Raw genomic sequence first — 20,330 nt, 5'->3', positions numbered from 1 at the left:
TTTAGGCAGTTTGGCTTTAGATGAACGCAAACCAGGGCCAGTGGGATGCCCCGGCGTGTGAGGACACTGGCTGCCAGGCCTGAAGACATGAGTTCAGTTCCAGGAACCCACGCAGCAGGAAGAGAAAACCGAATGCTGCAAATCGTCCCCTGGTTGCTATTCGTGTGGTGTGGCGTGGACACATATTCCCCCCACACAAAATAAATAAAATATTTCAAAGGATTAATCAAAAGCCAGCCATTTAGAGGGGCAGTGGTGGTACAGGCCTTAATGCCAGCACTCAAGAGGCAGATCTCTGTGAGCTTGAGCCTAGCCCGTCCTACAGAACTAGTTCCCGGGCAGCTAGGACTGTTACACAGAGAAACCCTGACTCAAAGCAAACAAACAGAGACCCCAGCTATTTTCACTGGGGCATGAAGGAGAGAGGGAGGGATGGGAGATGAATCCTGTAGTTTCCCTGGCAAACAACAGAACTGAACTCTTCATTCTGTTTCGCACATGGCGCTTCTCACTGGGATGCTCAGGAGATCCAGAAAGGGGGCAGGACGCTGCCCCACGGTGACTGCAAACGGGTCTCCCCTGAGAAGGAGCACCACCCGGGAGTGTGGTGGCTTTTTAGGAAGGGGGAGTCAGGCTTACAGCTGAACGGAGGCGGAGACCCTGACAGACACCTGGCCACAAACACCTCTCCAGGTCTCACAGCACAAGATGCCTTTCCATGGCCACAGACGTCCCCTGTGCCCATTGTGACTGCTGGGCTCCAAGGATGCATGTTCATCCTTGGATGCACTCCTCGTGGGTCAAAACCAGTCAGAATGTCTGCGCATGGGAGGAAAAGGAGATGTCTGCAGACACCAGGCTTTGCTGAAGGCAGAGGGCGCATAAAAAGTGGTCTCTTAGCCAATCCTGCACAAGGTCCCCCTCCTCTCTGGTTTTCAAGACAGCCTCAGCTAGAGTCAGTACAAGCCCCACTTCCCGGAAGGCAGACACGTGACACAGATTTCCCTTTGGGCTCTGATGCCAAATGCAGCCTCTCAAACAGCCAATAGCGTGCGGGTCTCATGAATTATCGAAAGCCCTCAGTAGGGGAAGCATTGTTCCTTCCCCACAAAGGAACCACTCGGAAATCAATCTTTTGGTGGACCCACTTAAGCGACTTTATTGCTGGAGACTAAGGGGCTTTAATAAATTCAAGGTTAGCGTCTCGCCCCGAAACTCAATAATGCGCTGACCAAAGGGTAATATTTGTGAAGGACAAAGAGGTAAATCATTTCTGGCCTACAGTATATCGTTTATCCCATACAAGCAGGACACAAGTGCGCACACACGGCTGGCCACCAGCTGCTCTGGTTTAATGCATTTCCCAAGAGGTCAGAATTAATATCGACGGGATGGCACCAAAGACTCTTCCAGAAATAAAGGTCACAATTGCAGGAGGTTGGTAAAAGCTTTCTTGTTAAAAACCTCACCTTGGAAGGCTATTTTAAAATCAACAGATGCCAACTCCAACTCTCTGCAAGCTACCCAACAAAATATAGACTTGAGATTTCATTGTTGAGATGACCCCCATCTCCCTCCCAGATTCCATTTAATCACTTAGCACAGAAAATTCTGGAAAGCCAATTTGCCTCTTCAAAGAAATGGTTGTCTGTGTTCTTTGGGCAGGTGACTTTTTTTTTTAAAGATTTAATTTTTATTACTTACATGTGGGGGGGTGGGGGTGTATGCTCACATGTATATGCCAATTAGACCCTCCTGGAGCTAGAGTTACAGAGAAAGGTGGAGAGCTGCCCAGCATGGGTGCTGGGAACCAAATTCAGGTCCTCTGGAAGACCAGTATGCATTTTTAACTGTCATCCAGTCTCGACAGCCCTAATTGATGTGTTTGGGGTTTTTTGTTTGTTTGTTTGGTTTTTGTTTTTTGGTTTTTTTTGTTGTTGTTGTTGTTGTTTTGTTTTGTTTGTGATTGCCTATATCATAAAGAGAAAGGAATGACCTTCCAGCACTTTGAAATTCTTGGACCTCTCAGCTTCTGTGGATGAATGAGGGATTAGCTTTCCATGGCTCTAACAAAGTGTCTGAAGTAATCAATTTAGAGAAAAGGGTTACTTTACCTCAGAGTTTGGGGTTCCAGTCTGTTATCAACTGGCCCTTCCCTTCAGAGATTTATCACTGGAGGAGCCAAGACCTCTCCCTTCATGAGGGGCCGCAGAACACCAGAGGAAAAGGAAGTCACCAGGATCCCATGAACTCCCTTCAAGGGCATGACCCCAGTGACACAGAGACCTCTCCCAAGGCACACCTCCTGCAGGCCCCCACCTTCCTATAGCACCACAACTAAAGACAACGAAACACTTTACACGTGGCCCTTCAAGATTCAAGCCACAGGGAGGTATGATCTTTCTGAAAAGCAACTAGACACTGTGTTCCTAAAGTCTTGCAAGTGTCCAGACTCTAATATGATCTCACCTCTTAAGGCAACAATGACAGTAGTCACAAAACCAGCAGAATTCATTCCAGTTCCACTGAAGAATCAAAAACAGTCTCAGGGTCTACTCCTGAGGGAGTGGAATCCCACGTTTTGATTTAGTCCTACAGATACTGGACAATATCTAAACTCAAGGTTTTGAAAACCAGCAAATGGTACAAGAGGTGCCCATGGGTGTTTTCTGAAGGTCTTGTGAAGAACAAACAGCCCCACAGTGCCGTCTGGGGAAGCAGGTTTCCTGATCAAAAAGTCTGAGCAACACAACACACAACGTTTGCCCAGGGGCCAACAAAGTATTATCAGTCCATCAACTGTTGGGAATACTTCTAGAGGAAGGAAATCTGTTTATTTTCATTTTAAATCAACAATTCCTATTATTTTTTTAAAAACCTTTCCTACATAATATTTGTTAATTAATAGGAACCTAGTGTGGTCACAGTGAGCCTTGGAAGAACGTGAAGAGAGAGAGCAAGATCTGAAAGTCCTGAGGCCTGGCCTGCTTGGGTCTTGGTTTTTATATTTTATAAAATGGGAATGGGGGAAAGGATGGTCTTAGAAATGGCAGCCGGAAGTTCCTCTAACTCTGACACTCACAATGGACTCTGAGCATCATCCCTGGTTATCCTTGTAAGAGGTAGAATTGTTGGTTCAAAATACAGGGACATTGTGGGGTCTCTATATAGACTGTACACACACACACACACACACACACACACACACACACACACACACGCCTCTCTCCCTCCCCTCCCCCTCCCCATCTCTATAATACAGTATATGTATTATACCAGGAAATTCTCCGGGAAAATTCTTTAATGGCGTGTGGTGACATCGTAAATTTCACAGCAGCAAAACTGCAAGTCAGCCGGGCATTGGTAGTGCGTGCCTTTAATCCCAACACTCTGGAGGCAGAGGCAAGGGGATCTCTGTGAGTTCAGAGACCAGCCTGGTCTACAAGAGCGAGTTCCAGGACAGCCTCCAAAGCCACAGAGAGAAACCCTGTCTTGGAAAACCAAAACCAAAACAAAACAAAAAAGAAAATGCAAGTCAGGAGTAAGCAGTGGAGAGAAAAGACAGGAGGTCTCCAGACGAATGTGGTTCCAGCTGGACCCTGCTCCCAGGAGAATCACACAAGCCAGGACCCCCCGGGCTTCGGGGGCTGGGTCTTTCAGGGTGGACTCGGCAGAACGATTTTTCCGAGAACGATCTGTCCCTGGAGAGTCAGAGGCAGCCGGGGACAGTGCCAGTCTGTGGCCAGTCTGCAGCTTGGCCTCAGGTGCCAGCTCCCAATTAGAAGCTCCGGCCCCCCCTCCCCAGGAATGTAAAGCAGCCACAATCAAGGCCAGGGTGAGTCAAGGGCAGAAGCCAAGGCCCAGGGGGATTGGAACAAAGGAAGAAAATTCCTGCCGTTCCCGGCGTTCTCAGCTGGCAGAAGCCGAATGGGAAAACGGTCATGAAGGATTTCTCTGTCCCACTTTCTCACAGGCCTTCTCTCTTCGCTGAAAAGTAGAGAGGCTCATTAACATGCCTGCCCAGACATCCCGACACCTGACAGAACAGAGAGTGAACAGAGGAGGAGGCTGGGAAGCCAAGGACGGAACTGTTAGCAACCGTTAGCACTAAAGAGTGGCACCGTAATGCCAAGGACCTGTTTTAATATTTCTGAGTTATTAACAACAAGAAATTCCTTCTTATCTTCTTTTCCTTCTTAATAAGTATGTCACCAAAGCCAGAAGTGCTCCCTCGTGCCAGGAGTGGGAGGGCATGTCTTTAATCCCAGCATTCAGGAGGCAGAGATAAAGAAGAGCTCTGTGAGTCTAGCCTGGTCTACATGGTGAGCTTCAGGATAGCCTGAAATATATAGCCTGTCTCCAAAAATAAATAAAGCAAGAAAGAGAGAGAAACAAAAGCTTCGCTGCCTCCAAGGATCCTTTGCTAGAACCAACGTGGCCTCCTTGGACAGGCACAACATAAAAATCCTCTTCAATAGAAAATGACTGGATATGGATCAAAGGGTCTTCCCCCTAAAAGGAAGCAGACAAATGTTCTGGAGTCTCACTGTGTAACCCTGGCTGATCTGGAACTCCCTACGTAACCTGTTTGCCTCCTGGAATTAAAGGCGCACACCACCAGGATGATGTGCTTTCTTGTTGTTGATATCGTTGTTTTTAGGTGATTTTATTTCATGAATATGAATGTTTTGCCTGTATGCATGTATGCCAACAGTGTGCCTGGACCTTGCAGAGCTCAGAAGAGGGGTAAGATCCCCTGGGACTGGAGTTTTAAAGGATTGTGAGCCCCCTCATGGGGCTTGGGAACTAAGCTCAGATCCTCTGGAAGTGCAGCCAGTGCTCTTATCTGCTGAGTCATTTCCCAGCCCCAGGTTCGACTCCCACAATACAGTAACAGTGATGATGATGATAATAATAAACAAAAAGATGGCGCAAGGGAGCTAGAATATAGCAAGTACTGGAATAGTCACACACGTGTAAAAGTTAGCTCCACTATAGAAATGAGTGCACTTTCCCCAGCTGCTTCCCGAGGCCCTGAGCCTCAATTCCCATTCCAGGGTGTTGGCAAGCCCGGGAATTTCCTAAATGTCCAAAATAACACCTGGTGACAGCAGTCACCCCAAACCTGGTTTTGCTAAAAAGAAAAAGGCTGACTCAGCGCCAGGCCCAGAAGGAAACAAAAAACAGGTGGAAGCCAGATAGTCTGCCAGCTCCTCCTCTCTGTCTGTCTCCTCCATTCCGTGTTTCTCCTCCATTCTGTCTGTTCTGTCTCCTCCATTGTCTCCGTCTCCTCCATTGTCTCTGTCTCCTCCTTCCGTGTCTGTCTCCTCCATTCTGTCTGTTTCCTCCATTCCCTGCCTGACTCCTTTTCTTTGACTCAGACTCCTGTTTGACTCTGACTAGGGTCGATGCAGACGCCTGGACTCTCACCTTAAAGAGAATAAGAAGTGGTTTATTCTGGAACCATTTGGAGTGAGCACGACCCAAGAGCACGGATTTAGGTGACTCTAATTTCCATGTCCCGGTGTGAAAGCAGTCTTGTCTAGTCTGTATAGTTTTACAGTCATAAGACAAGTCAGTCATAAGTCAAACAAAGACAGTCATAAGTCAAGGCAGGTTTGGCACATTGGCGGATACATCAGAGAGTCGACAACAAGATTAGAGCTGTATCTGAGCTTTGGGGCTGCTGGAAGGTAGTGGTCTGCTAAGTTAATAAATTCCAAAAGATTTTTATCCATTGGTCACAGGATGTTAGTTCAGAAGCAAAGATGGACAGGAACAGCTGCTCCAAAGCACTAGAAACTAGCCCGAGATACGGTGAGTAGCCTCTGGACCCACAACATTCCAACCTCTGCACAGAGCTGGTGTTCCAAGCAGTCAGTCTCTGCAGACTCAGCTCCTTCCCAGGAGTCTGTGTTCACTGGAGGCATCGGGCATCCTAAAGGAGTGTCCTGCCTGCCTGCCTGACCCACTCCATCTTCAAGGCCAGCGGCACAAAGACAGCACTGTTTTACCCTCGCAGAAGCCTTAAGGCTAGATCAGGCCCAGGCAGGGCCACGCCCCATGCCTTGTTACGATGCCTCCTTCCCGAATCCTCCCAGCTCCAAGCCCCTGCTGAACTCCTCTGTCTGTTCTTCACAATATGGCCACATTCATTCAACCCTCACCGTCTGTCTGTCTCTCCCTCTGCCTCTCTTGTCCCCTCTCCCCTTTACATGCCAGCTTGGCTTACTGGGACAAGGTCACACTATGTAGCCTTCAGGCTGGCCTCAAATTTGTGGTAACCCTGCCTCAGTCTCAGAGTGCCAGCATTACAGCTGGTACAGCTGGGTACCACCACATCACCATTTCTCTGCTCTGCACTGTCTGGCTTTTTTTTTTTATTTAAATTAGAAACAATCTTATTGTATATATCAATCCCAGTTGCCTCTCCCTCCCACCATCCCATGCCGCCCTGTCTGGCTTTTTCTGAGCCCAACCTGTGGGGGTTGCCCTAAAATTCTGGTTCTACCATCACCCTGTATCAGCCTCCTGCGGCATCAGATGCAGCCGGCACACCGCGTGCTTACAGAGTGCTCAAGTGGGCAACAAGTGTCTAAGAAAACGGCTTGCGCCTTCCCCTCCGTCCTCTCCTTCCTGCTCCGTCTGCCCTGAGTATGGGACCCGGATTCAGGAAATGCCCGTGTAGAGTGGAGTCCAACATGAGCCAGAATTGCCCCTGGTGAAGAGGCGGGGTCTTCAGAGAGATTCCCGCCACACAGATGCACACACAGGCATCACAACGTACTCCTCACCCCCGCTCTCCTATCAAAGCCTTCTTTTTCTTTTCTGTTTGTTTTTCAAGACAGGGTCTCACAGAGTAGCCCTGGCCGTCCTGGAACTCGCTCTGTAGACCAGGCTGACCTCTGCCTCCCGAGTGCTGGGATTAAAGGTGAGTGCACCACCATACATGGCTCTACCAAAGCCTTTGAAACAAGCACCTAGCAACCTCTTACACTTCCTGCATATGTGAGCTACTCTTCTTGTGAGTCTTGAGTCCAGCTGAGAATCTGGGAAGACAGTGACTCCTGTGTGACTGGTTGGGATTGGAGAGGAGGTCTTTGTGACTCAGTTCTTATTGTCAAGTTGACATAATCTAGAGTAACCTAGGAAACAGATAGCAAGCCAGTAGGCATGGTTTGTGCTTTAGTTCCTGCCCAACTTTTCAATTACGAACTGTGACCCTGGGATTGTAAGCCAATTAACCCTTTCCTCCTGCTAGGTCATGCTGGGTGTCACAGCAACAGAATGCTAACTAGGATAGGGACCATTTTGCCTCTGTGTGCCTATGAGGGTTGTAGCCAGAGCCCTAGGAGGAAACCTGTTGTTTCTGACTGAGGTAACCCTGAAGCCTGTGCCGATAGTAATGGTTAATAATCTTCAACAAGGAACAAAAAATTTCCTAACAGCAACCTTTGAACTCTCTGGAAAGAAGACGGGGCTATAATATTTTTTTCCTACAGGATCCCATGGAGTCATCGCCGTTCCATTTCAGCAGGAAGTAATCCTAAGAAAGCAATGCCCTCTTCCCCTACACTTGGCATTAAGGGTATTTTGGGGTTTTCCTTCCTTTTCTCTCTTCGCTAAAAAGGGGACAATTCACCTGCTTAGGGTTGATTTTTAGTCATTTAGGGTTTGGTATGGAGGCTGACGCTCAGACTCAGGCATCTCTTTTAGGTAAGTTTAAGGGTATGGATGGGACATGTACAGTTAAGATGGGATACAGGTAGATTAACATATTTTCTTGTGAACTAACTTTAGCAACTGTTAGTTATAGATAACTTAAATTGTTAAATTATTGTGTTGACTGTGTAGGGTCTTCTTTCTGTTTACGATGTTTTGCACACAAATATAAAGCTATCTTGATGTATATACATTTGTATATTGATACAACTTAGGATACTTTATCATATTGCACTGTTCAAGTCAAGACATTTCAGTTCTATCTCTGTGATATATATATATATATATATTGAAGTAATTGTCCTTGCTAAATTGTTTTGGGAAGCTCCAGCCATTGCACAACTGTGTTTCTGAGAATTACAGATTATTATTCACCCATGTTTCTTATACCCATGAGATTAGTCAGACATAGATATTTGGTCTTCAAACACTCCATAGACCTGAAGAACATGGCATTTAAATGTTTTAATATTAGTACTCCATTGACATGAGACCCAATTGCTCCTGACAGCACTGAGCTATTCCCGAGAAAATGTTGAGCACTGATGTCACTCCTTCTGGAGTCCGTTCTCTCCTCGGCAAAGAACTGCCCCCACCTCAATTGCTGACTTTGGACACGCCATCCTAACTGAGCTTGCAGGGGATGAACTCTAGAAGACTGCTGAGCCTTGCCAAGTCAGCCTTTCTACCGCCCTGCTTCTGTGTTGGTCAGTCGGATACTCCAGGCCTTAGCCAAAGCTGGTTGCTCCTATGCTGCTGTGAGACTCTGGGTGACTGTCCAGGTGGCCTCCTGTCTCTGTCTTCACTGCACCTTTAGGAAGTTGTTCGCCTGCGCTTCCTGCCCACCCTACTATTGCTGTCCTTCTCGGGTCTCTGATGAGGTTGAAGATTAGACAGTCACAATTATTGTTCTCTCTTCCTAGATAGAAATACTAGGTACGCCAGGTGGTAGTGGTGTACGCCTTTAATCCCAGCACTCGGGAAGCAGAGGCAGGCGGATCTCTGTGAGTTCCAGGCCAGGCTGGACCGACAGCCTCCAAAACAATACAGAGAAACCCTGTCTCATAAAAAAAAAAGAAAGAAAAAGAAATACTAGGTACAAGACTTAAACTTTCCAGTTTAGGACAACTCTATAGTAATCTCTGTTATGCTTTTACCCTAGGACTGGATATATAGTTTTTGCCTTTTTTTTTCTTGTTGCTTTACTGGCAATAGGTCTTAAGGGTGTTGTTCTTATTTTTCCTTCTCCTAGAGCACACTTGATATTTGCTGTCTTTGTATATAGCTCTGGATCAAGTCTGAATCTTTCCTTTAGACTGAAGGGGGAATTGTTGTGACATAGCTGCCCCGCCCGCACCTGTTGCGCTGGCCATACTCGTTTGGGCGTGGTCACAGGTGAGGACTTGAAGGAGGGTAGGATTAAGTCTGGGGTCTAGAGCCCAGCTGGAGCTCTCTTGGGTCTGGTTGGGTCGCCTGTGTGGATCGTTGGAGCGGGAATTTGCAGTGGTCATCTGTTTCCTGCGTAAGTGCCTTCTCCCTGAATAAAATCATATTGACCTCTATTGAGCCTAGCCCAGTGAATCTCGATCCATGCATTCATAACCCCTGTAAAGAGCTGCACCGCTGCAGGGTCGGGAGACAGACAGCCTTCCACAGAGCCTGGCTGGGAGACGGCCATGGAAGGTCGCTGCGGAGAGGAGGACCGGAATCTTGAGAAAGTCCGCTGAAGCAGTGAAGGGCACTGTGGCAGCCCTGGCCTGGGTTTCTGGGCAGACTCTTCCACTTCAGGGTAGCAGCAGAGAGCAGTCAGTTGGCAGTCCAGCCTCTGGAGCTGCTTGTTTTGGGACTCACTTCCGGTGGCCTGGGAACTCGTAAGCCCCATTGTGCTTGACTCCACAGCCCCGTCCTTTCTGTGGGGTGACCAGAGCTGCAAGGGGGAGGCGCTGAGACCGACCCTTCGGCACAGACCGCAGAGGCTCTGTCTGCTTTCCCAAGTCCACAGCACTCAGGAGACGCCCCCTTGGACTGGCCGGCCTAGCACCAACTGGAAGTGTCTGAAGCGTGAGAGGACCTGCCTCACCCCGAGGCTGCAAAGCCTGGTGTGGCCAGCAGAGGCTCCCGGTACACAGAGAAAGAGAAGCCCCTAGCAAGGAGACAGCTGTGACACATACAACCTGCGCAGTCGAGGCACAAGCACAAACTCACGGTCTACACCAAGTACGCTGTCTCACGCTGTGGCTGTTACTAGTGCTCAGCTCTAACAGACCTCACTCCCAAATCCATGCCATCTTCGCCGTCACAGAAGTCTGTCTCCTTTCTTAGCAGTACTGGGATCTCGTTCTCAGGGACATGGTCTCCCTAAGGTGATCCCAAAATAAAACTGAAAGAAATATTCATGCCCACAACTACACAAATTGCAACACAAGACCACAAAAACAATAACAAACAAACAAAAAAAATGAAGTTAAGACAATGCCTCCAGGGCCGGAGAGATGGCTCAGAGGTTAAGAGCGCTGACTGCTCTTCCAGAGGTCCTGAGTTCAATTCCCAGCAACCACATGGTGGTTTACAACCATCTGTAATGAGATCTGGTGTCATCTTCTGGCATGCAGGGGTACATGCAGACAAAACAATGTACATAATAAACACATCTTTTTTAAAAATTAAAAAAAAAGGCAATGCCTCAAAGATCCTAACAACTGGGTACCTGAAATGTCAAAGAATTCAAAACTCAACTTGTAAAACTGGCCGATGACTCCAACTAGGGTACAAAGAGATCAGTGAGTTAGAGAATCAGTTCAAGACCTGAATAAGAGTTCATGAACACAGCAAGAAAGTCAGAAACCCAGATGAGAAATTCAGAAAACAAAAACAAACAAACAAAACCTTCAGATCTTGGGAGAAAAAAGAAGGAAGTTGTTAAGAGAAGCTTTCCTTGAGAGGAGCCTTCCCGCCCGCCTGGTTCCAGATCCGCATCAGTCCCAAATAAACACACAGGAGGCTATATTAATTATGAAGCTGTTGGCCTTGCTTGTTTCTTACTGGCTAGCTCTGACTTAAGTAATTACCCCATAATTGTTAATCTAAGTATGTCTCTTACCGGAGAGGTTTCCGGGCTTCCTACCCCAACGGCGTTATATCTCAAACTCTCCTGTGTTTCTCCTTCCCAGAATCCTCCTGGATTCCTAGCCCCACCTATCCAGATTCCTATTGGCCAGACAGTGCTTTATTAACATAAGACTTCCCCAACAGGAAGTAAACTCAAGTCCAGAATGAAGCTGTCACATTGGTGCTCAGCCGCTTTCCAAGGAAGGTTCCAGGCAGTTAAATGGGCAGAGAGTGGCGTTCCCGGTAAGTCCCGCCGGGACAACTGAATAACCAGACACACCAAGTAAAGCTGGATCCCTTCCTCACAAGATGCACAAAATTAACTCCAAATGGAGCATAGAAGCACGAGTAAGCTCTAAAAGTATAAAGGTCTTGAGAGAACGTGAGTGTGCATCTTGGTGACGCCGGCACATGCATCTTGGTGACGCCGGCTGTTGACCGTGTGGAGTAGCTACCGTCTTGTGCATGGCTGATGGGAATCGAAAATGGCGTAGCCACCTTGGCTAAGCAGCTCGCTCTTCTGAATGCCAGCCACAGCGACCACAGAACCCACTGAGTGGACGCTTGGATATTTACCTGCGATGCTCAAGTGCGCACATCCACGGGAAACCTGTCCAAAGTGTCCACAGTGCCATTGCCCACCATAGGCCAGAGTGGAAATACCCGGAATGTCTACCAGCCGATGAAACCATGAATAGAATAGACCCTGAAAATCCAAAACGCTCCAATATTTGAAGACAGAGCGCCAAATGAGTCCCACAAGTTGGAGCTAGCTCCAATAAAAATGAAATGCTTTGCAGTATTACCTTCAGGCTGCAGATAAAAGACAGGTACGCAGCAGACACAGACTTCGTGTTTTACACATGGGCTCTGCGTTGCTTCCTCACGGCTATCATAACACAAACGACAATTCACTCACAGTTGAGGGTGGACTCCGTCACAGTGGAGAGAGAGCAGTGACAGGACCCCAGACAGCTAGCCACATGACACTTAGACACAAAAAGAGGTAAGTGCTGGTGTTGACTTCACTGTGTGGGCTGGGCTGGATGGGAACTTGCTGTGCAGACTGGTCTGGCCTTGAAGCACAGAGCTCTCTCTACCTGCCTTTGCCTGCTGAGTGCTGCTGGTCTAAGGTTCTGTAAGAATGTTGGGCTGAGCAAGCCAGGGGGAGCAGGGTCCCGCCCTGTCTGAGTCCCTGTCCTGACTCCCTTCAGTGATGGACAGCGGTGCTGAAGGGTAAGCCGGATAAACCCTTCCCTCTCCAACTTGTTTCTTGGTCGTGGTGTTTTGTCGCAGCAACAGAAACCCTGACTAAGACAAATGTGCCCGCAGTTTCTTTCCGTGAAGACGACAATGTCCTTTAAAAACTGACGGCAGTAACGGCGGCACAGTTCTGAATACTGCAGACCCCACTGAACCCCACATTCTAGACATTCTCACACTCTGGCTGCATGTGAGCTAGAGCCAGATGAAGCTGACTGCTGGACAAAGGCAGGAGGTGTGTGACTCTCCCCACAGCAACAAGGGACAAGGAAGCAAAGTCAGGCCCGGACAGGCTCTGCGACTGCGGCTTCTAAGCACAGGGGCCACCAGGGCAGGTTTTCTAACCGTGCAAGCCTCCAGGGTGGCTTGCCCACGAAGACTGAAAGCTGGCTTCTGCCGCTCCCGAGGCAATCGGAGAATTAGACAAAAGGAGAAGTCGAGAAGGGGGAGGGGGCTGTGAGAGAGGAGGCGAAAAGGAGGTTTCCACAGCATGGCTCCCTTCGCTGCCTCTTTCTCTACACTTTCCCTGTTGGAAGCAGAAAAGGTCTGAGTGGGTGCGTGCTGCTCACATGGTCGGCCAAGGAACCCACAGCCTTTGGCCAGTGGAGGAATGTCGAAGCTTTCTCCCCAGGGTGAGGCTCAGAGGGAAACGTCAAAGCTTCCCCTTCTGTCCCTGTGTGAATGTTAACAGTGTGCAGAAAAAGTCCACCATCGCTTCTCCCGGAAGACAGAGGCCCGAAGGCAGCCCCCTTACAGAGAAAGACTGCTCCCACCATGACTAGCTAAGCATGTCTCCTGGAGCCGTCTCTAAACCGTGACCCCTGCCTCCTTGTCCCGCTGTAGGCAATAACCACACCTTCTGTTCAACTCTGCATAATAAACACGCTGAGTTTCTGGAGTGTCCAGCCCACCCAATCCCAGCTTTTCTGTGGGTCTGTCTGTCTTTTCTCTCTCTCCCATTACCACAGTCAGGTCCAAGACCCAAGAGGCCACTCATGGATATGGCAGCCCCCAACACAGGAAAGTCCCTATCTCTGACAAAAGGAGGTAGTGAGTGTCTCTGAAGGGACATAGACAGTAGACAGGCCAATGTTACTCGTACACACACACACACACACACACATGTATGCATATATACATATGCACATCTATATGAACTTTCCGGGCAGAACTTCCTAGACCATGTGTAAGGAAATTCTACAGAGTGGCGTCCGAATAGTGTAGTGGCCTCCAACAGCACCAGCAAGACAGCCAGCCCAACAGGCCTGTGGAACTAACTACCAACCGTGACTCTTCGTGACTGCCTTTTCCGGAATCCACGCTCCGCTCACAGCTCCTCTTCCTGAAGCTTACCAAACACCCTGTCCCTCAGCACACGCAAGCCTTCCTCTGGTCATCACATACCCCGATGAGTCAGCGCGGGCCGCGGTGCCAGGGCTCACTCCAGCCCGGCCTTTGCGAGCTCCTCTGTGCCTCTGAGTTGCCTCACCTGAGCTTTCCTAGCTAGCTGTGGCCAGCGCACCCTAGTGAACCGGTGTGTTACTTCTGCAACTTTCCTGTAAGAGTAAAGTTTGGCCTTGCTTTTAAGATTTTAAAATTGCATTTTATGTGTATAGGGATGTGTCTGTGTGCGAGTGTGTGCGCATGAGTGCAGGTGTGACAGGGAAAGACACTGCAGACTTTACTCCGTCTTGTATTCTTTTTTATTTGTTTGTTTGTTTGTTTGTTTGTTTGTTTTTCGAGACAGGGTTTCTCTGTATAGTTTTGGAGGCTGTCGGTCCAGCCTGGCCTGGAACTCACAGAGATCCGCCTGCCTCTGCCTCCCAAGTGCTGGGATTAAAGGCGAGCGCCACCAACGCCCGGCTTCCGTCCTGTATTCCTGCTGTGGTCATTTTAGGCTTGACTACAACAGCTTGATCTCTTTGATGGCAAGCCCTGTGGAAAACGACCCAGCTCTATTCTAAGAAACCAGGGTCGGCGCTCTCCTTTCATCTCAGGACCCGGGAGGCAGAGGCAGGGGAATTTCAGCCCCCAGAGAGACTGGGATTGCAAACCCGCGACACCACCCCTGACTTCCTTATAGTGTCACTAAATTTGTTTTCTCTTATGATTTCTTTCATTTTTAATGTTTTGTGAATTAAAAAAAGAATAACAAGAGGTTAGCGGTATGGCTCAGTGGTTAGGAACGCTCGCTGCTCTTGCAGATTCCAGGTTGTGAGAGAAAAGCAAGATGCAGGATGCGTCTCAAGGCCCAACACACCTGTCAACAGGAAGGGATGGGTGTCTGTGCTCACAGGGACAGTAGCTTGCACACTATGTGGATTTGTGCCACAAATATAAGAGAGTCAGTGCTGGACAGCAAGTAGGGCATTTGCTGGCATACTGCGCATGCCAGGCAGAAGCTGGTAGGCTCTGCTCACAGGTGACCAAACAGTGATCCACTGACACACAGTGTGCTCACCCTCTGATCCACTAACACACAGTGTGCTCACCCTCTGATCCACTAACACACAGTGTGCTCACCCTCTGATCCACTAACATGCAGAGTGCTCATACTCTGCCAACACCAAAACCTGTGTCATTATATTGCTGCAATGTTGCCCCAAAGATGTTGCTTGTTTACAATTCTGAGAGGAGGGTTGCAGATTTCTACGAGAGAGAGAGAGAGAGAGAGAGAGAGAGAGAGAGAGAGTAATAAAATCTACTGGACTCCAGTAATTAATGAAACAGAACAAATAGCAATAGGCACAGGCAGTAGCTGAGAATTTATTTTTAGCTCCTCCATAAGGCAATGTCATTACAACCACAATTAAAGCTGGCAGCAAGCTGCAAAAACAACTAAAGAGCTGGACAGACTGGAGACTCCATCAAAGGACAGCTGACCAAGCCAGCCCACGAATACCAAGTCAGGCCACTGGGAGGAAGTGAGGCTGATGCCTGTAAGGTGCTGTGGCTGTCACCCATACACCCCTCCTCTATGCTAAAAACGTTCCCCTGAAATCGTTAGCCAAAAAGGAAGCCCCTTCCCAGAAGCATAAAGGTGAATATCACTGCCCCACAGTGCTCCTAAGAATTATGCGTGAGGGCTGGAGAGACGGCTCGGAGGTTAAAAATCAGCCAGTCAGCTAGGAAGAAACTCAGGTGAGTAAAGACACGCCCCCCCCAGCGCACATTCCTCTGTGGATACGGTAGCAGGATTTGGGGATCAGTGGGCACGGCTGGCTGGCAGCTTAGAGAAGGTCCCCAGGCCTGAACTTTATAAAAGTCTGTGCTCTGATCCAGCGGTGGTGGCGCACACCTTTAACCCCAGCACTCAGGAGGCAGAGGCAGGCGGATCTCTGAGTTCAAGGCCAGCCTGGTCTACAGAGCAAGTTCCAGGATAGCCAGAACTACACCAAAAAAAAAAAAAAACATATTTTGAAAATCCTACCCTCCCAAGAAGTCAGAGATCTCAACTTAGCAGCCGAAGGAAAGATATTTTAATGAGATTAGCACTTGTAGGCCAGGAAATTATCTGATTCTTAAAATATTATTTAAAATGCTTTAATCTAAAATTACTGGAACTTTAGTTTGTTTGTTTTTGAGACAGGGTTTCCCTGTGTAGCCCTTTCTGTCCTGGAACTCTGTAGACCAGGCTGGCCTTAAACTCACAGAGATCCACCTGCCTCTGCCTCTCAAGGGCTGGGGTTAAAGGTATGTGCCACCACCACCTGGCTTGGAACTTCGGTTTTAAAGGGAGGACTTCCATAAGATGAATATCACATAAGTACTGTACCTATAAGAGTCAGATAATGAAAAGTAAGGATTATTCTTCCATTGGGAGAAAGACAAGAAACAGCAGGCTTTTAGAGACAGACAAGATCATTGAGTGAATTAAAGTAGAAGCTCGTCGACATAAAATAGTTTCTGGTCAACATGCTGAAGTCATTTGGGAAAAGGGAACCTCAGTTAGGAAATGCCACCACCAGGTTAGGCTTTGGAGGCATTTCCTTGATTAATGGTTGATGTGGGAGGGCTCAGCCCACTGCGGCATTACTGCCCCTGGGCCGGTGGTTCTGGGCTATAGGAAAAAGCAGACTGAACATCCAGTCTCTGCACCCACCCTGCACACCTTCTCCGGAGTCTAATGACTCTGCCGGACCATTCTGAACCCTCCAGACGCAGCCCAGGTCCCAGATCCAGTGCCCTGGCTTAATCTGGCCACACCTGCCTGCACTACAACCACTCTCTAGACCAGGCCCCTCCCACACCACATCCAACCTCTCCACCCACACAGATCGACCCCCACAGTCTAGGTTTGGAGCAAGATGCACATCCTCCACACCAGCCCCCTCCCCTCTGGCCACCTAAGCCTTTTCCAACCTCCAAGCCCAACCAGCCTGCACATCTGTCCCAACCTGCTCTGTCCACATCAGACAGAGAACGCACAAAAGAAGTCCACATGCTCAGATCTCATCAAGAAAATACAAACAACATGAACGATCAGTCCAGGATCTCCCCCCACACCCTACCAGTCCTGTAGACATATTTGCCAATGAAAATTACTTAGGTGTGGGGAGAGCGGGGGAGGACGGGAGGGAGAGGGAACTGGAATTGGCATGTGAAACAAGCTTGTTTCTAACTTAAATAAAAAATAAATATATGAATTTTAAAAAAAGAAAAAGAAAATTACTTAGGCGAAGCCCAGAACACAGAATTAGAACCAACCATGGACTTTATCTAATAATTCATAGAGTTTAAGGATGACACAAAGAGACAGCTCAATGAAATTAAAAACTTAAGGGGACTAAATGCCTGGGTGATGCCCAAGAAGATATGAGCAAGGTTGATGGAAATGAAGACAATCCAGGACTCGAGAGCAGAATTCATTGCAGAGACAGAAACACTGAAGAGGACTCAAGCTGAAATGAGGATGGAAATGAAAAACCCAGCAAGTCAAGCAGAAAGCTCAAAGGAACGCTCTACACACAGAAGAAAAGTAGAAGATCCGAGCCAAGGGGCATGAAAAAATTTAAAACCACGGGAAAGGGGCGTACAGGAAACATGGGTCATCATGTAAAACCAAACCTTCAAATCACAGGCATCGATGAGAAGGAAGAATCCCAAGTCAATGGCATAGAGCAGGTCTTCAACACGATCATGGATGACAACTTCCCCAAACAAAGAAAAGATGTACAGATACAGAGCACCAAACAGATAAGATCAGAAAGAAAATCCCCCTGGTGTAAGTATACAGAGCAAAGAAAGTGCCTAGAAAACTGCAAGGAAAAAAAAAGTTGCATACAATGGAAAACCCATCAAAATAACAGCTGATTCCTCAGTGGGAACTCTGAGAGGCAGGAAGGGCCTGGAGCAGTAAGTGCAGTCCCAAAAGATCTGCTGCCCAACCTAGACTAACACACCCAGAAAAACTATTCACCATAGTCGAAGGAGAAAGAAAAACTTCCCGGGATATAAATAGCCTAGAAAAGGGTACACCCAACAAATTAAGCCTAAAACATATGTAGGAAGCAATATTTCAGGCCGCAGAAAGAAATGGGCAAATCCAAGAGACTGTGGAAGGAAATACAAAGCCATAATTGCCACCACTGAGAAGACAAACACCACCGCTCAAAATCAACAGTGCAATCACTGCAATTAACAAGCACACGTTTTCGATAACAACTTTAAATATCCATGGCCTCAATTCTCTGGTCAAAAGGAACAGGCTGCCTTAGTTACTGTTCTACTGCTGTGCAAACATGATGACCAAGGCAATTCACAAAGGAATTTAACTGGGCGCTTGCTTACATTGCCAGAGGGCTGGTCCATGACCATCGCAGCACGAAGCATGGGGGCAGGAAGGGCACTGAAGAAAAAGCTGAGAGTTTACCTTCTGATCTGCAGACAGAAGGCTGAAAGAAAGCAAGACTGGGCTTAGCCCCGGCTTGTGAAACTTCATTGCTCACCCCCAGTGATGCACCTCCTCCAACAAGGCCACACCTCCTCATCCTTCCCAAACAGTTCCACCACCTGGGAACCAAACATCCAAACATAGGAGCCTACAGGGGCCATTCTCATTCAAAACACCACACAGACTGGCTGAATGGATGGATCCAGAAACAAAATCTATTGTCTACAAGCAATACATGCCTGGGTCTGAGAAGAAATCAAGAAAGAATTTTTTAAAGGTTTTTTTTTTTTTCCTGGAATGAAATGAAAATGAAAACACCACACAATCAAACCTCTGGGACACGAGAAAACAGCCCACTGCCAGGGTGGGAACTGGAGGGTGGGGAGCAATGGAGAGAGGAACAGCTGGGTATAGTGATCTGATAGGGTAAATGGGAAAGGCAAGGAGGTGTGCTGATATCTTTCTTGCACAAATAAAGCCTGTCTGGGGGTCAGAGAATGGAGCTTGCCACTAGGTAACCATAGAGGTCTGGAGATCTGTACAGACAGGCAGGAAGTGACACAGCTGGGCAGAAACAGGATATAAGCAGGGAGAAACAGGAAATCGCTCTCTTCTCTGCTGAGACGCTTAGGAGATGAGGTGTTCTGTGGCTGCTCCTTCTCTCTGATCTCTCAGCCTTTCCCTCTATATCTGACTCCGGCTTTTTATTATAGAGACCAATTAAGAACTCCATTTACAAGGAGGGGGATCTAAATAGGGAGGGGTGAGAAAGAGGGGGAAAAGTAACAGTAAATATGTCTGAAAAGGTTATAAGGAGTCATATTTTTAACTATTTACCTAAAAATATCAATAAAATATTTAAGTCGGTATATACAAAATAGTATAAATAGTATAAATGAATTTTTCCCATCTGATCTAAGAAGGCTGTCTCCAAGGGCAAGGACCATCTACCAAACCCAGGCATGAGACGCCCTGGATGATGGAACAGATTCACGCAACTAGTATTGGAAAGGAGGTCTAGATATTAATTTCGAGCAATCACTTACACGAACAGCCGGGTCAGCGCTCCATGGTCTCCAAACCGCGGTCAGGATCCAGGAGAGCGAGAGCGCCCACCTGTTCCTTCTTTCGTCCCGAATCTTCCCACATCCCCGTGGCCATGCCCAAGGGGGCGTGGTCAGCTGCAGGTACCCGGTCTCTCCCTACAGACCCTCTATGGGGTTGACCAGTGTTGTATGAGACTCCCCAACACATTACAGGCTATTGCTGTTGCCTTTGGTTGCCCCCGAGAGGCGAAAACGAAGTCCCTATTGCCGAAGACACCATGCACTTCAGAAACAGAGCCCAGAGGCCCCTGAGCTGAAAGTGATCTGAGTGTCCCTCCCTGAGGTCTGGCTTTCATGGAACCAAAAGGTGTTGTGCAAGCTTCCAAAGAAGGAAAACAACCAACAGGCCCACCTAACTAAGATGCCTAGGGATTGCACGGGCACCCAGCATGGCCTGACAACTCTACGGGTGCACATACCTTGTCAGTAACCAGCAACTGCCTAGTTGGACTTAAGACCCACACTCAAGAAGAGGGAAATCAAGTCTTCTTCCAGAAACCCAGCCAGCCAGCTACCCAGGGCTACAGAAGTAACGGACCTTGGAGGAGAACCTCCTATTGATTCTGGTGACATTTTGTTCATGATGTTGCCTGAAGATCAGAGTGCAGAGCTAAGCCGCTGGTTAGCCACACACCTAATTAAGAGCTAAGCCACTGGTTAGCCACACACACTATAAGCCACTAGTTGACCACAGAGGACAGGCAGTGGGGGCCACACGTTTAATCTCAGCCCTTGGGAGGCAGAGGCAGATGGATCTCTGTGAGTTCAAGGTCACCCTGGGTTACATGAGAGTGACTCAGTCTAAAAGAGAAACAGAGCTCACGCCTTTAATCCCAACACTGGAGAGGAATATAAGGCAGGAGCTCAGTGCAGTCTGAGGTTTGGTGGAGAGCATTGCAGTCTGCAGTCACGCTGAGGACAGGAGTGTGTGTGTGTGTGTGTGTGTGTGTGTGTCCCTGTCTCACCCTCACCCTCCCCATCCCTGTAATCCCCCCTTCCCACCTTGGTCTTAGCCTTGGTAAAGGTAAGAAGTCTCTAGTGGCTTGGCTGTTTTTCTTTTCTGATATTCAGCTTGAGTCCCAATATCTGTCTCTGGATTTTTATTATTCGTGCTACAACCGAGGGCTGGGCTGATCCAAGGCTTTCCCTGAGACCCTGATGCTGGAGAAGGAACACAGGAGTACACTTGGCAGAGATGGAAGGCTTCAGATCCTGAGAGCCCACCTCTTCCCACAGTG

At 48.2% G+C, this 20,330-nt stretch overlaps 1 protein-coding gene across 3 annotated transcripts in view; it reads right to left on the bottom strand.

The window, feature by feature from the left end:
- The window catches only part of Rab31 (RAB31, member RAS oncogene family), a 117,199-nt gene that overhangs the window by 47,261 nt on the left and 49,608 nt on the right, over nucleotides 1-20,330 (bottom strand). The gene's annotated exons all lie outside the window — the stretch shown is intronic.

The sequence above is a fragment of the Mesocricetus auratus genome, unplaced genomic scaffold (assembly GCF_017639785.1).
Source record: "Mesocricetus auratus isolate SY011 unplaced genomic scaffold, BCM_Maur_2.0 Super-Scaffold_100010, whole genome shotgun sequence".
In the NCBI taxonomy this organism is placed as follows: Eukaryota; Metazoa; Chordata; class Mammalia; order Rodentia; family Cricetidae; genus Mesocricetus; species Mesocricetus auratus.
Note: the sequence above shows the minus strand (reverse complement) of the source record. Positions and strands in the feature narration are given on the sequence as shown.